This window comes from Prosopis cineraria, unplaced genomic scaffold (genome assembly GCF_029017545.1).
Source record: "Prosopis cineraria cultivar Desert tree isolate PC_DT_omini unplaced genomic scaffold, ASM2901754v1 PC4, whole genome shotgun sequence".
NCBI classification, from domain to species: Eukaryota; Viridiplantae; Streptophyta; class Magnoliopsida; order Fabales; family Fabaceae; genus Prosopis; species Prosopis cineraria.
The window spans coordinates 32,312,968-32,327,530 of record NW_026555335.1 but is presented as its reverse complement, the minus strand read 5'-3'; positions in this window follow the sequence as shown (position 1 = coordinate 32,327,530).

The following is a 14,563-nucleotide window of genomic DNA, read 5'->3' as shown; positions in this document are numbered from 1 at the left end:
TCCAGGTAGTGTGAGCAAAAGCCCCTTGAGATTAAAAAATTGCATAGACGTTTTTTGAACCCAATGAAATATGGCCCAAATCAAACTAATAAACTTAACTAATATTTAATGCAAACCCCAAATCCTGCCTTGGTAACAAAGCCCACTAACAGAAATGAAGAAGCGATCCTCACCCAAGCAGAAAGAACCAAATCGGCAAAACCTCAATCCTCTAGAATGATTATTTCAAATAATAAAATCTAACAAAACTTAACTTTTAGAAATCATGCCCTAATTAGTTAGCCCTATACGCAAGAGAAGCAATGGCATACTCGCAGAAGAAGAGAACTGAATAACCGTAGAACTGGAGCTTTAGCAAAAGAAGAACACCAAGCCTAGGTAATTTAGTTTTTCTTGAATCATCTCTTTCATTATGAACACAGAGCAAGAAGTCAAGAGCTGAGACTTGAAAAAGTTTCACTTTCATTTTCGGATTACGGGAAATCATGGAGAGTGAGTGTTTGACAGGAAAAGGACGAGAAGGTCAGTAAAAAGAGAGAAGCTGAGAAAGAAAAATCATTGGAAAATGAGGCGGGCAGGTGGGAAGAAGATTGTAGAAACTTGTTTATTAGTTTTTAAATGATTATTTAATAGATTTACTTTTTGATAATGGCCCTTGAGTGTTGACTGTAGAATATTATCTTACTTTGCACATCCATATAGTTATACAGATGAATTCTAATTAAACAAATCTAATTGATAGCGGGGTTGCTTCTTTTTTGCGCTGAAAAGATACTTCGCATCTTGACATAGATTTTAAGGATAATTGGATAGTGGGATACCTATTTTTTTAATCATAAAATTAATTTCTATTTTTATTTAATTTTTTATGAGATATTTTTTAATATGTTGGTTAGATTATTTTGATTTACAATAGGTGAATCACAAATTATTTAAATTTTAAAAAGAAATAGAAAAGATGTTTAAAGAAAAAATTGTCATGTGAGAAGTGTCAATCTTCATCTACACATCACCAGTGAAAATCCCAACAACAACAATAATAAGAGAATCAATCTTTAGAAGAGTTGCCATCAAACATAGGAAAACATATTAAAATTTCATCCTATCATCTTAATGAGACGAGTAAGATACAAAGAGCTTATTTACAAAAGAAATCATGTCAATGTGACACTACTGTCAAATAATACCAAAATTAATAAAAATTAAATTTTACAGTAAAGCGCAACTTAGGTGATCTTCTTAACCCTTCGTTTGGATAAGAAGAAAAATTGAGAAGAAAGAAAATGAGAGAAAAGAAAATAAAGAGAAGAGAAAACTGGAAATAAAATATTATCACTTCTTATATTTGGATGAGCAAAGAAAAGTAAGGAGGAAAGAAAATGAGCAAACATCACAATGATTATAATTAATACCTTCATATCAAAATATATCATGTTTCATGTAATATTTTCATAAAAATAATTTGGAGACAAAAATTATATTAAAATAAACATCATAAAAAATAATTTAAAATCAAATTAGTTTTTGGTAAAAATACTTTTTTATTTTAATTATTTTAATTAGCACCATAAGCCTGCACCTCTTTTTGCCCAGAAGTATGTTTAAAAGGCTATTTATTTTCTCCTTTCAATACTTTATTTTAGCATTTGTAGTTTGTCTCACCGTACCATTTAATAAATAGATATGTATAGAAATTAGATGTTGACGATAGCAACTAACAAAAAAGGGGCATATATGTATAATGCTTTGCGAAGCAGAATTGGATACAAATATTAGTTAATCCAGGATATTTAACAATATAATGTCAATGAGAGATGTGAAAGAAAGTGGAAGATGCTGATGCAAGAGGGGGAGAGTGGCAAATATATTGTCTTGGGTGAAGAAGGCTCGAAAGTGATGGTGAAAATAGAGAGAATAAATTAAAGTAAGCAAGCATGAGAGCAAATTGTGGAATGAATTTTTCTTCTTAAAATCCCTCCATATGTGGAGAGAAAATTTGGAGAGAAAATGTGATGGATGCCACCCCTTATTTTCTTTCATACTTTTCCTTCCTCCCACTTTTCTTTCTTCATCCAAGTAGGAGAAAACTTGTTTTCTCCATTACTTTTCTTTCATCTCATATTTTCTCTTCATCCAAATAGAGCATAAGAGTCAATAGATTAACTACTTGAATTATAATTGTGAAAAACTAAATAATGGGGGATATTTTTATGGAGAAATTAATTTAAAAAAATGAATTAAAATTAAATAAATAAAAAAAATTTAACTGAAAAAATTATTAAAAACGAGTAGCGCAATCAATCACAATCTAATCACCTAAACTTAATTTTCCTCATCTTTAACTTTATTATTCTGATCTTATTATATATTTTTTAAATTATTATTCAAGAATTAAATAAAAAATTAAATTATAGATTAATTAAAATCTCCCTTAACGCTAAGCTTAACAACTGTTCTATGTTAGCCATATCAGAAATAAAGTGTGAGTAATTACTTAAGCCAAACCAAATTGCTATTATGTTACTATATCAATTGATTATAGCAAATAAAATCTCAGATAAAATTTCTAACCTAAAATTTACGCATTAAAGTTACTCTAAGCAACAATAGCAATTAAAGTATAAAATTTAAAAGTAAAGAAAAAAATAAATTAAAATAAAACTAAATATTTTCTGAATATTAAAGACTCTTATTCAAATTTAGGGTAATGGTTTGTGATATTACCAAGAAAATTAGTTCTCATAACTTGAGACTTATAAATCACAGCAACTAAAAAAGAAATCAGTGTCACCATCTTTGTTTCTCTCCTTCAATCCAAAAGTCGTCCGCTGCGTACTCTGCGGCTTGCTTTATATATAGACAATTGTTGGTCTCATGCACGATGTGCTGCCTTTTTATCAATTATTAAAGCCTAATAATTTATTAAAAGACAAAACTACCCTAAATTATAACCCGAAAACTACACTGAAATACCCACACTAAATATAAATAAAGTTTTAAAGATTTTATTCTTGACCTGATTTTCAAGTATGCATGTAAAAAATCAAAGATATCATTTATATTTTAAAGATTTTATCCAAAATAATCTCCATCAATATCTTTTAAATTAGATCTAGAAGATCTTCACAAATAAAATAAAATAAAATAAAATAGCAACTATGTAAAAAATCAAAGATATCATTTATATTTTAAAATCAAAGATTTAAATAGTTAAAATCTAAAAATTAAAGATTAGCTAATAAAATAAAATAATATCTAATTAAACTCAATTAGCCTCCATAGAATATTTAAAAGTATAAATTAAAGGGATAAAAATATATAAAATTATCATTTATCAATCAACCTACTCAACATAATTTTCTTCAAAGAAGAATTGGGAAGACTTTGAGAAGATTTTGTTCCTCTTAGTTTACTGAATTTGGTAATTGGTTAGAGTATAGCATAGAAAAAAAAGGCAATATTTTTCTTGTATTGTTATCTTTTTAGACCTAATTTTGAGAAGCAATTTGGTGCTAATTCATTTGTTATGGAAGGATTTATAAATTGAAACAAAAAAGAAAAAGAAAGGCTGTCATCTCATGTTGGAGATCCCTAATAGTGCTCACAATATTGCTTTGAAGAAATGTCAAGATTTGATGAATCAAACTCAACATATAGAAGTTGCAATTGCCAAGCAAGAAGAACAAGTTTGAGACTTATACCGAAAGTGATTGACAGCATCAATTGACTGCATTGGATTAGCTTTTCATAGTCAAAATGAATCATGTACATTAGCTAATAGAGGTAACTTCCTTAAACTTCTAAAATTTCTTGCTAATTATAATGAATCAATTAAAAATATTATCTTAGATAGGGCTCCCAAAAATAATCGTTTAACTGCTTATAAAATTCAAAAGGATATTTTTCATGCTACTATTATAGAAACCACTAATACAATTATTAATTATCTTGGAAATGAATTTTTTTCCATTATTTTTGATGAGGCACATGAAAATTCAAATAAGGAGTGAATGGTTGTTGCTTTGTGTTATGTTAATAAAGAGGGAAGTATTATGAAACGTTTTCTTAGACTAACGCATGTTAAAGATGCTACTGCTTTATCATTGAAAAGAGCAATTGACAAATTGTTTAGCATACAAGGGTTGAGTATATCTAGCATCCATGGACAAGGTTATGATGGTGCTGGTAACATGTAAGGTTATGATAGTATAATGCTATGAATTTGGTTAACATTGCAAAGAAACAATTACAAGTTATAATAGATAGTAGATGGTAGTCTTTATTGGATGAAGTAACTTTGTTTGGCAATGTGCATGATATTGATGTTCCAAATATGGAAGACCTTTTTTTTTTTTGTTTAAAGGGAGATCATGTTGCAAATGTGATCAAGATATTACAGTAGAACATCATTATCAAGTTAAATTATTTTATACTATTGTGAACATGCAGCTTCAAGAACTTAATGATCATTTCATCAAGACAAATACTGGATTGTTCTTTGCATGGCTTGTTTAAGTCCAACCAACTTGTTCTCTAGTTTTGATAAAAGCAAATTGATTGAATTTTCCAAATTTTATCTACATGACTTTTCTTCAACTAATTTAATGATGCTTGATAATCAGTTTGAGACTTACATAATTGATATGCTCACTAGTGTTGAATTTATGTCTCTAAAAGATATTAATAGTCATATAGAAAAATTAATTGAAATGGGAAGATATGTTGTTTGTCCACTTGCTTATCTTTTATTGAAGTTGGCAATAATTTAACCTATTGCTACAACAACAGTAGAAAGAGCATTCTTTGCTATGAAATTGTAAAAATTTGGTTATGTAACCGAATGAGGAATAAATAGATGAATGATTGCTTGGCGACCTACATTAAAAAGGATGTTTTTAATAGTGTTGACAATGAATTAATTATTTAATGTATGGTTTCAAAATATGAAACCACATTGACAACAACTATAAGGTACGTAAATATTTGAGTATATATAAATTTTACATGTGTTCACGTTCAGGAAATGAACTAACCAACCAGTCAAAAATATCATGCATGTTAGAGATACTGAGTTTCAAATAAATTGAATTTACAGGCTCCCTTACCTTAATTCACCTAAATGCAAAGATGCAAGTTAAGATAGAATGCAACAAGTTGGATTGAACTAGTGTGTGTGCACACAAATTACAATGGATAAATTCAATTAATAAGATAAACTAAATCAGAAGGTAAACTAAGACTAACGCTAATGATTGATAAAGCATGGAGCTTGCATGAGTTTGTAGGTATTTTTGCATAAGCTTATGTGATCCCTTTTCTTTGTTGCTGTTCTCATATTTATAATGTGCACAGGCCATTGTTAGCTATTTGTATCTAGTATCCACAAATGGAAATCACAATCTTGTGAGATTGGAGGCTTGTTGAGATCATGGTGTCTTGTGAGGCAATGGTCTAGATGGTGGTGCCGAATCTTAACGTATTCAAGGACCCCAACTTACTTAGCCAAGTCATTTTACCATGATGTGGACTAATCTTATCATTATTAGGTCTCTTGTTGGGCTTGATGCTTCATTCACTAGATCCAATTCTTGCTATAATCGTTGTGTCCTTTTGAATAAGCGTTGTTTCAGTTTTAACCCAAATAATATGATATTAATATAGTTTCCTATGATATGATAATCTTTATCTTTTCTTTCAAATAGATTGCCCATACTGGCCTAGGGTTCTAGGTCCACCACTGTTAACATGTAATATAACTTTTCATTAAAAAATCATTTATTTTTTTGAAAAGGGAAAAACTTTTGAAACTTTTTAGGATGTTTGTTTAAAATTTTAAAAATATATAATATAAGTTTGAGACGGGGAAAACTGATTTTTTTTAAAAAAATTACTTTGAGAAGTTATTTTGAATAGTTTCAAATTATTTTTAAAGGCAACTTAAAGTTAACTTTTTTGTATAAAACTAATTTTTTATTTTCATTAAATCTCTGAATAATAAATCATTTTTTAGAAAATATGGAAACCATTTATTTAAGTCTAAACAAACAGGCCCCAAACAAATGGGAAGTCATAAAACATGCTACTTATTTTAAGTTCCATGCAAATGTTTGAAAATATGTCTGTTTATGAAGTAGCAACGTTGTAGTGAAAACAATAACATCATTTCCGTGAGACTATTTAATGGGCATATGCACAAAATGGCCTTTTCAATCTCCAAGATTACATTACAATATCGTCTCCAAAGCTATCTTGCTCCAAACATGTTGCAAGTTATTTGATCCTTTTTAATTAAGATAGTTACGCCTCAAGGAGTCACCACTATGATCCCATAAAGACCTCTTGCAAGGTGATTGGCTCAATCTTGCAAATGTCATTTGCCAAATAAGTCACCTAATATATATATATATATATATATATATTAAATGAACACATAGAGCAAATAAAATGAGGGACGGGATCGAAGATGACAATGCCAAGGTATTGGTGATTCACTTATTTAATGGATATTAATTTTTTACATTATAAAGGAAATTAATTTAATTATAAATAAATATTTTATAACATATAAATGAAAACTATATTCAAATTATTTTGCTCCCTCAGATCCTAATTATAAAAGCCTTCTTGCAACTTTGTGTTGTGCATAAGACCTCTTTTCCAATTGTCTATACTGCTTTTATTATTTTTGACAGCAATATAATGTCCCAATTAACAACGGTATGTTCTCACATCAATTAAGTAGCCAAGAGACACAAGTTGTTCAACTACATTAGAGGGTATTTTTGGTAACATGGTGATTATTACTGAAATTTATTATTTTTAATTAAAATAATTAATCTCATTAATATTTAAAAGTAGTTTAAAAATTATTATAATTAGTTGTGAACGGAGTATAAAATAAAAAAAAATTCAAACCAAAAGTCAAAAATACATATAAAATTTAAAAATCTAGCCTCTCCTTGAAGCTAGGTTGCATCCAAACCCCTATAGGTTGGAAATTCGGCAATCCAAAAAAGAAATGGAAATTAATTTTTACTTCTACTAAATTTCCGAAAAATCTAAAGAGAATTAGTAGAGATTAATTATAGTTGAGTCAGTCTCTTAACATGCTAATTTTTGGGGTGCGCTGCTGGAGGAGCATGTCTTCAATTGGTGAGAAATTAATACCTAACTTCTAAGTGAAATCGTGAGTTCGCAGGGTCATTTACTATAATTTTCCTTGATGTAAGTGCTTATAAATAAAGTAAACGAAGAAAGAAGAATGAGAGAATGATAATTAGGTCCCGAAACTTTAATTAATGACACGTAAGTCCATAACAAAATTTTTTTAAAAAAAAGTTGAAAATATTAATCCAGATAATTGCAAATTCAAGAATTTTAACTGTAAATAAGTATTTAAGTATCAAATAAAATTCTTAAATAGTAAAAGAAATTTTTATTTATAATTGTTTGAATCGATAATTATAGTTCATTTTTAAAAAGTTTTGTTAGGATCAAACACTAGTGCAAAAATTATTTTTTGCCACAGTTAAAATGCATTTTTGGCGACGGAAGATGCTGTGCAGTAGAAAATCATGTGATAGTGAATAGACATTTTTTACCACAGGTCAAAAAAACTGTGGCGAAATATAATATTTTTCGCCACAGGTGCCATCTAACCTGTGGCAAAAAATATAGTGGTGAGAAATATAATTTTTCGCCATAGGTGGTCTCAGACCTGTGGCGAAAGACTCATCTTTCGCCACAGGTCCGAGACCACTTGTGACAAAAAATTATTCTAGAGCTCATTTATGGCCACAGTTCTATCAACAACTGTTGCCATAAATGGCTTTTTACCATAGTTAGTGTAACAACTGTGGCCGTAAATACAATAGTTTTTTTACTCGTACACTTATATCTATATACATTTTCTTACTTACAAAACCTGCATTAATTAAGAAACAACAGCTCCAAAAAAGACCAATATAAATATGCCTGGTACATGAACTAAACTTACATTTCCAATACAAAATATCTAGAAAGTTTTTACTCTAATCCTATTAATTCTAAGAAAAAACTAGACCACAAATTGCGTATATGTCTCAACTCTTGCTTATAATATGGCTTTAAAATTTGAAAGTGCTGCAAATTCAATAACAATATATGTATGAATAATAACTCAAGTATATGGAAAACTTCATAATTATAAATCATTATTTATAAATTATTACCTGATTAAATGAGTGAACAATACCTTGAGTGATGATTTCATATATAAAAATTATCACATAATAACCGCATTCTACACTTTCTGATTGTTCAGGACACTATAAATAAAATACAAATAATTAAATTCATTAAACCAATATTATAATCTTCATTCTAATTAAGGAATAAATTTGGAATACTTACTTCCATTGGTACAAATTTGATTTTATTTTTTTCTTGTCAACCATTCCCGCTAATGTTCAATATGTCGCTAAAGATCTATTTATCAAATATACACACTTAGAAAATATTACATATATATTATTAATAACACAATGGAATTATTTAAAAACTTCCCATATCTCTTCAATGACCCTAAAATATGATGAGGATGTCAATGTTGGATTTTTATATTTTGCACTAGAAAAATGAGTTGCTTCAGCTACTACCATTATCCTACTATTTTGCATGGTGCTATTGTCATCCTGTATTTTTGTGTAGAATGAATATCCGTTAATGTCATATGCACTCCAAGTAGTAACATCAAAGCTAGGCCCACTAGCTAACCATCTTATTGCTTCCGAAACATTAGACTTCTTACGATCCTCCTTTACCTTCACCTTAAACCAGAGTAAAAAATATCTATTGTGCTCACTTAGCAACCATTTATCAGCCTTTTTAGGATACTAATCTCATAATTCCTTTTTGTGTGCATCCAAATAATCTTGCACATCATTGGTGTTATTCAAGATGTACAAGTGTGCTTGTTGCATTTCTTCATGAGTCATGCACTTTACTTTCATGCTTCGTGTCCCTTGCCCTTCAACTCTCACTCCCTCATGGCGAGATTCAGGAACACTAATAGATTTGACTTCAGATAGGTATTCAGTGCAAAACTTGATAACCTCCTCAGCAACATATCTTTCAACAATAGAGGCTTCTGGATGATGGGGATTCTTCACATAGCCTTTAAGAATTTTCATGTACCGCTCAAATAGATACATCCAACGTAGATAGACAGGACCGGAAAACTTTACCTCCCTCACTAAATGTACAATTAAATGTATCATGATGTCAAAAAAGGAGAGAACAAAATACATTTCTAACTGACACAAGGTAATGACAACATCATTTTGCAACTCATCTAATTTCTCAAGATCAATTACTTTATTGCAAATTGTGTTGAAAAAGACACATAGTCTAATGATTGATTTTCTCACCTTTTCCTCTAAAATATCTTGAATAGCTACTGGTAACAATTGTTGTATTAGTACATGGCAATCGTGAGACTTTAAACTAACCAATTTTAAATCTTTCATTGATACAAGGTTCTTGACATTTGAAGAATATCCTTATGGCACTTTAACACCATGTAGACACTCGCAAAAACTTTTTTTCTCTCTTTTAGACAAAGTATGAGGAGCTGGGCTCATGTAAGTCTTCTTTCCTTCTGCTCTTGGACCTAAATTTGTTCATATTCCCATGTCAAGTAAGTCTAGTCTTGCTTTGACTCCATCCTTGGTCTTCCCCTTTATATCTAACAGTGTTCCAATAAGACTGTCACATATATTTTTTTCTACATGCATCACATCAATATTGTGTCTCACCTCAAGGGTGCTTCAATAAGGGAGATAAAAAAAAAAATTGACCTCTTCTTCCATGGATTCTTTTAAGCTTCCTTTTTCTGGCTCTTACCGAATACCACATTAATGTTTTTGACCCATTCATAAACCAAGCTTGCAGTTAATGGCTTTGGAGCTTCATCATACTCTTGATAGCCATTGAATGATTTCTTCTACCTACGATAAGGATGGTCTCGTCTCAAGAATCTTTGATGACCAAGATAGACTGTCTTCTTCCTATGTTTGAGTTATTGATAGGATGTATTTTCTTCATAGATAGGGCATGCTTTATGCCCTTTTCACACTATATCCAGACAGATTTCCATATACAGGAAAATCATTTATTATGCAAAAAATCATAGCTCGTAATTTGAAAGACTCATTTCGATATGAATAAAAAACATCTACACCTACCTCCCACATCATCTTCAAATCTTCAATCAATGGTGCTAAGTAAACATCTATATCATTTCCTGGTTGTTTAGGGCCTGAAATCATCAAAGACAGCATGATATATTTACGTTTCATGCACAACCATAGAGGAAGATTATAAGTTACTAATAGAACAGGCCACGAGCTATGTTGACTGCTAAGATTGCCATAAGGATTCATGCCATCTGTACATAGTCCAAGCCTGAGATTTCTAGGCTCATTGCCAAATTTAGGAAATGTTTAATCAATTCCTTTCTATTATGGAGAATCGGCTGGATGCCGGAGCATGCCATCAATTTATCTTTCATCAACATGCCATCGCAAGTTCTTGGCCTCATTTGGATTAGCAAACAAGTGCTTAAACCTCGGTATTATAGGAAGATACCACAATACCTTCGCTGGAGGCCTCTTAGTAATGGAATCATCACTACCGTCTATTTCTTTTACTTTATAACATGATGCCCTACAAACTCGGCACACATCCAACACTTCAAAATCATTTCTGTATAATATACAGTCATTAGGGCAAGCATGTATCTTTTGGTATCCTAAACCCATTGGATATAATATTTTTTTGGCTTCATAGTAACTACTCGGAAGTGTGTTACCCTTAAGAAGCATCTCTTTCAATAATTTAAGCAACTCTGTGAAACTCTTATTGCTCCACCCATATCTAGCTTTCAAGTTGAACAACTTTAGCATTGCTTGTCAGTTGTGTATATTTTGTACACCCTGGATACAAAGGAGTTTCTGAATTAGTGCACAAGCTATCATATTTGTGCACCTTTTTAACAGCTTCAATGCTAATGTCACATAACATATTCTCTATTTGATTACCAAAATCTATATCATCATTCTCAACTTGTGGTGTACTACATTTTCTAGATTCACCATACAATACCCACTATCTATATGCTTTGTAAAACCCAAAACAAATTAGGTGATCTTTAATCTCCATAGAACTTCGTCGCAACCCATTTAAGCACTTAACACAAGAACAATAGAACAATCCTTTGTTATTAGGAACATTGTTCTTTGCAAATTTCAAAAATTGATCTACCCCCTTCTTATATTCATCACTTGTTCGCAAAACATCTATCCAACTACGATTCATCATTACCTATTCCAAAAAAGCAAGATCTTATCCAACTACGGCATCATAACAATTTATAAAGCGAGATCTTTGAGATACTAAATCCTTCAATTCTATCAATTTAATGTTACTAAAATGCCAATTTCAAGAAATTTTAAAAATATCAATTATTCAACTACAAATTAATTATATTAAACATAAAGAAATTAATATCATGAAAATTTAAAAAAATGGCAGCATAATAAATTGTAAATTGAGAGTTTTTCGAGCACTGAACCTTCAATTTGATCAATTTAAGTAAACCACGATTGATATTTTGATAATTATCAACTCTAATCAATAATCAATATTATAATTTATGATAATGGGGTTCACAATCCATCCCAACAAACAAACTTAAAAAGAAATTAATTATATTAAACCTAAAGAAATTAATATCATGAAATTTTAAAAAAAAAAATTAACAGCATAATAACTTGTAAATTGAGATTTTCTCGAGCACTAAACCCTCAATTTGATCAATTTAAGTAAACCATGATTGATATTTTGATAATTATCAACTCTAATCAATAATCAATAGTATAATTTATGATATGGGGTTCACAATTCATCCCAACAAACAAACTTAAAAAGAAATTAATTATACTAAAATAAAGAAATTAATATCATGAAAATTTTAAAAAAAATTGACAGCATAATAACTTATAAATTGAGATTTTTCAAGCACCAAACTCTCAATTTGATCAATTTAAGTAAATTTTAATAACTATCAACTCTAATCAACAATCAATAGTATAATTCTTTGAAGAAAAAAATTTAAAAAAACTTAAAAAATAACAAGAGGCAAGCTGTAATAAAAAAAATAAACTAATTAAGTAATAAATAATAATTAGTAACAATCAAAATTTAACCCAACAAATAAACTTAAAAAGAAAAAAAATAGTAGGAAAAGAAAATAAAAAAATTGTAAAAAAATTAGAAGCTAAAAATAATTAAGTACAAAAAGTAGCTAAAAAATTGCTCAAAAAAAGACCTTATAGATGAAATCCGGAAGAGATAGCAGTTGGAAGCGGCGGCAGCGGCGACTGGAGAGGCGGAGAGTGGAGCTATGGGAAATGCAGCTGGAGGTGAGCTGTGGGAAAGGCAACTGGACGGCGAAGCTGCGGAGCTGGGGAAGAAGACGAGCTAAGGGAAAATGAGCTGAGGGGAAAGAGCTAAGGATGACGGTAGCGACGGCAGCTGAGGGAAATGAGCTGAGGGAAATGAGCTAAGGGAAACGAGCTAAGGGAAATGAGCTGAAAGAAAGGGAGGTCTAGACGAAACGTGCGGCGCTGTGGCTATCTCTAATGAAGATGTCTGAATTCAGACATATTGATGTTTGAATTCAGACATCTTCGACAACGGTCACGAGGGCGCCTGTCGTCGAAGATGTCTGAATTTTATACATATTAATTATATTTGAAATTCAGACATAATTAATATGTCTGAAATTCAGATATATTAACCTAAAATAAGATAAATTAATTTCAAAAAATACTTAATTAATTTAATTTATTTAAGAAAAATTAATTTACCTAAAATAAGAAATACAAATGAACATAATTTATTAGAATTATATTATTAATTACTAAATTTTATTTTAATTTATTAGAATTAAAATTTTTAAATAAATAATTTACGTATTTATGTCTTAATTAATTTAATTTATTATAGTTATTTTTAAAATTAATTATATTTAGGTAATAAACAATTGAGTCATAATTTACTTTAACTAATTAATTAAATTAAATGATTTAATTTTTTAAAATTAATTAAATTAATTTACTTTAACTAATTTCATTTATAGCGACAATTAATCTTAGGACTGTGGCTATAAATGAAATACATAAACATTTAATTATAAAAAAGCTACTTGCGCATATATTGCCACAGGTTTTTGAGAAATTGTGGTGAAAAATGTGTCATTAAAATTCTATTTTGTACTAATGAAATTGTCATTATCCTAAGAAAGATGGAGAAAAATGGAAGAATTGCATGGTGAGAGTAGACATTATGATATTGATAATGATATAAAAAGAAATTGCAAGAAATGTAAGATGAAAAATGAAAAGAAAAGTGCTAGAGTGTTGTTACTAATGTCCTATTGGGAGTTGTGTGCTCTATTGGTAGCTGGCAAATTAAACTCGCTGCTCTCTACTTGATACGTGCTGCTATGAGGGAATTATGTCTAATTTGCTAAAGAAAGATTCATCTAATTTGATTAAACCAAGTGCTGAATTGATGTGTTATTCACTACTAGAAAAATGCAAATTAGCAAGAAAATTTAGCGAGGGATCATCTATTCCTCTCTAAAATACCAAATTAGTGAGGAAATTAGTGAAGGATGTTGATTTCATAGCTTGATTTAAAATTAGCGAGGAAATTAGCAAGAGACTATCAATCCCTCTCTAAAATAAGAGAATTAGGGAGGAAAATAGCCTGGGACTATCAATCATTTTCTAAAATAAGAGAATTAGAAAGAAAAATAACGAAAGACTGTCAATCCCTCTTTACAATAAGAGAATTAGTGAGGAAAATAGTGAGGAATTGCCAATCCCTCTCTAAAATAAAATAATTAGCGAGGGATTTAACAAGGGATTCTATCCCTAACTAATTACTACAAAAAAAATTAACTTTTGATAATGACTTTTAATTATAACATTTAATTATTTTCATTTAAAAATAATAATTAAATTTAAAAATTAACTAAAATATTCATAATAAAATTATTTAATATTTTATTTATTTTAAGTTGATTTTCATTAATAAAACAATATTTTATTAAAAATATAATATAACAAATAATTTAAATAAAATATAAATATTTTTAACATATTAATAATTGAAAATAAAATTTAATATGAATATGTGTATATTTTTATAATATATTATTTGATATATTTATATAGTTAAATAATATATATATACATATTTAATTTCTCATATAATGATTGCAAGTGCCTTTCAGTTCAACTAACAAAGAAGAAGAGCATAAAGCGTGAAAGGTATGAGGTCAAGGATTCAAACCTTGGCTTTGGTATAAACATGATGAACATATGATATGGTAAGGAGCAAGTGACAAGACGGAAGGTGAACAATGACGTGTCATGAGTTGTTGCACATGTGATGGGTGATAAGGTGCAAGATGGTAGGTGACATGATGGTTGACAAAGCGTGAGGTTGTTGATGA